The sequence below is a fragment of the Saccopteryx bilineata genome, chromosome 2 (genome assembly GCF_036850765.1).
Source record: "Saccopteryx bilineata isolate mSacBil1 chromosome 2, mSacBil1_pri_phased_curated, whole genome shotgun sequence".
In the NCBI taxonomy this organism is placed as follows: domain Eukaryota; kingdom Metazoa; phylum Chordata; class Mammalia; order Chiroptera; family Emballonuridae; genus Saccopteryx; species Saccopteryx bilineata.
In genome coordinates, this window is record NC_089491.1 from 97,247,294 (window position 1) to 97,250,941 (window position 3,648).

A 3,648-nucleotide genomic window follows, 5' to 3' on the forward strand; every position below is an offset into this window, starting at 1 on the left:
CAACAAAATGGCTGAATCTCAAAAAGAAGACACAAAAGAGTATACACTGTATTATTCTATTTATATGAAGTTCAAGAATAGACACTCTGACCTATGGAGAGTACAGGACAGTGGTAGCCAGTGGAAGGGGGTTACTGACTGGAAAGGGACATGAGAGAACTTTCTGGAATGATGGAACTTCCTTATATCGTGGTCTAGGTGATAGGTAGAGAGGTATACACACATATGTGAAAAGTCTTCCAGCTATACTTTAAGATTTGTGCATTTTACTGCAAGTAAGTTTTATCTCATTCATTTTTTTTAAAAAAAGCATAACATTTAGAAGCCCCTGAGCACACATCAATTACACATGTAATAACAATGATTACTGTATTTATAACATTTGTCAGTCTGCGAAAGACTTTCATATGCATTGTCTCTTGATTCTCGGCAGCATCTTTGAGTTTAGGTGAGGAAGGTGAGGCTCAGCGAAGTTCAAGTTTACAAGGGTGTCCCTCCCCTCCGCATTTCAACAGCTCAGGGATCCAGAGTGTCTACGTAGCAGTGTTTCTCGGTGGGATTGCTAATGATGACATTTGGTCAGAACGTGTTTTTATGGTGTTCCTGTGTTGCAGAGCACCTGCCATCCCTGGAAAATGCCCTTCCCTGAAGGTCAGTGTCTAACCGGAAACACCTTTGCACATTCTCAGATGCCCCAGGAGGGCACTACAGATCTTGGCTGAGAGCCCTTTGTTTACTGCATCCTTGGGTAATGGGACTTGAGTGCCAGTTAATTCCTAACTCCCAAAGGATGTGGAACCATGATGAGGAAATGTTTGGGGGGAGGGTACCAATGTGGAATGAAATGTCGGGTGAGTTCTTCAGTTGAGCCACTGTTCCTACATTGGGCTTGAGGTCCACTACACAGGTCACTCTGTCCTGGAGACCAGCACTGCGTCGTGTGGTTTTGTCGTGGGGCTCAGACTCACTGCCTGTTCCCTGGAGGTCCAGTCTTCTAACCATGTTGCTTTCCTCTGTTGCTTCACTAAGATCAAGTATCTGGAATTTAGCCAGGAACCCTACCCCTCCTCAGAAGTGGAGCCTCCATTGCTGCACAGTATTCGTGAGGGCTTTCTGCAATGAATGAAACTGCAGGGAGTCACATGATAACAAGGGACAAAGGGTTTGAGCCCAGGTCCCCTCAAATCTTGCTCTCAATCTGCTACAACCTGTGTTGGCAAACTATGGCCCGTGCTCCAAGTCTGGCCCATGCCTGCCAGTACATGGATGTTTTAAAAAATGTCGTGATAGTTATATTTAAAGTGGTTATATAAACGTCTACACAAAATATCCTTGATTGTGCCTCTTGGCCCACAAACTCTAAAATATTTACCATCTGTCCTTGTACAGAAAAATGTTTGCTGTCCGTTGTGTGACCATTATGCTTTATTCCAGTCTGTATTTAGCAGAACTCTAACAGGGTTTATAGACACAAGCTACACTGTTGGGGGCAATTGTAATTCCTTTTATATTGTAAGAACTAGACAAGAGGCAAGAAAAAAATCAATTTTATTAAGATATCAGCCGAACCTATTAAGAAGCAAGGAGAGTTAAACAAGGGTGTAGAGATAATCAATCACATATATGGAGCTATCATTTTAAATCAAATGGTTATATGCGATCATCTTTTCACCTGTGCCCCTCTTCCTCATGACAGCCTGATGACTGGATTCTATACTGACCTGGTGGACATTAAGAAAATCACTCGAGAAGGGTCAGGAAAACACTGACACAAAACTTTAACAATCTTCTCCATTTGATTCGATTTTTGCCTTGGGGTTCTTCAGGCCACACACCATTTATTCAACCATCAAAGACATGAGGAAGCAGGTGTTCACCCAGCAGTTGAGACAGGAGTGAGAGGAGAGGCAGTGGCCTTGCTGTCATGGAGAACGTGAAGCTCTGTCTAGGTCTTGAAGGATAAGTTCATCTGCCAGCTGGGCAAAGATCGGGGGAAGGGCGTCCTAGGCAGAGAAGAGCACGAATATCTCTTGTGTAGTGTCTGTGGTGTGTGTGTTCACTTTGTACATAAAAAATAAATAAAGGCATGGGGAGCGAGGTAAAACATGGGGGGTTAGAAACCAGTGAGGATCCTGGCACTGCAGAGACTGAAGGTGACTATGAGGGCAAGAGATGCTTCTAGAAGTAGTCATGGGCCAGATCCTGAAGGCTTTTGTAGGTTGTTGTCTTGGGTTGGGTTCCCCCCAGACGCAGATCCTGAAACAAGGTGATTAGGGGTGACTACACTCTTTATCACTTCTCTCACTGAGAGGTGGAGGTTTACTTCCAACCTCTTAACTCTGGCCTGAACTTAGTGACCTGCTAGACCCATAGGCTGTGGTAGAAGTGACATTCTGGAACTTCTGAGACATAGTCACAAGAAGCCTATCAGCTTGTGCCTGGGTGTCTTGGAACATTTCTCTGAGATCTCTGAGTCACCACATAAGAACTCTGATGACTCTCAAATTTCCATATTGGAGAGGCCACTGTAGGGCCTCTGACAACAGTCCCAGCTGAGTCGAGCCTCCTACCATCCCTGAAATTCCTACCAAAATGCCAGACACGTGAACGAATCTGTCTTGCATATTCTGGACTTGCCCAATTATCAGTCAAATACCGATGAGTAAGCCTTGTCAACACCACATGCGACCGAAGGCTTGCCCTGCTGAACCCTGCTTCAATGCCTGACCCAGAAAGTTGAGAGATAAAAGAAAACAGTTGTTGTTTTCGTCTGTCAGTCTTGAAGCAGCTATGTATAACAATAGAAAACTGCAGTAGAGCCCTATGCTGCTATGACAAAGTATCTCACAAGGGGGTTTAAATAACCGAAAATTATTGTCTCACAGTTATCGAGGCCAGAAGCCGGAAGCCAAGCTGGTGGCAAGGCCATACTCTCTCTGAAGGCTTCAGGGCAGAATCTATCCACGCTTTTCTCTTAGCTTAGGCTGTTTCTGACAATCCTTGGAGCTCTTTGGCTTGTCAGACATATCACTCCAATCTCTGCCCTTGTCCCCACATGATATTCTCCCTGTGTGTCCCTGCTTTTCTTATGAGGAAACAAGTCATAAGAGTGGGGCCCATCCTAACCAAGCATGACCATATCTTAATTAATCTGTGAAGACCCTCTTTCCAAACAAGGTCACATACACAGGTACCTGGCGGTTAGGAATTCAGTATATCTTTTGGGAAGACACAGTTTAACCTACAGCAATAACATGAAAACAAAGATTTGAGTACCAGTAGTTTATTTAGAGAATGACCCCAGGAAGCATTTGTAGATGAGTGGGGACACTAGAGAAGAGAAGGCGCCCAAGATAAAGTTCATTATGGAGCAGATGGCTACTGTGGGCCACGGGAGTCATTTCCACCGGGGATCTGGGAGGTAGTGTGACATGTACCTCAAAGTTATTCTCTCCCTGTTTCCTGCACAGGGGTCAGGAAGATGGAGAGTTTATCCCCCATTCTCATCCATCATTGGCTGAAGGATAGTCTCTAGGAGAATTAATTCCTGGTGCTTACAGCCCATTGCCCACAAGTAAGAGAAATCCCTTGTACGAAGAGTGGCAGGTGCTGGAGGTAAGCTGCCATGGACGTGTTCTGGGACAACGA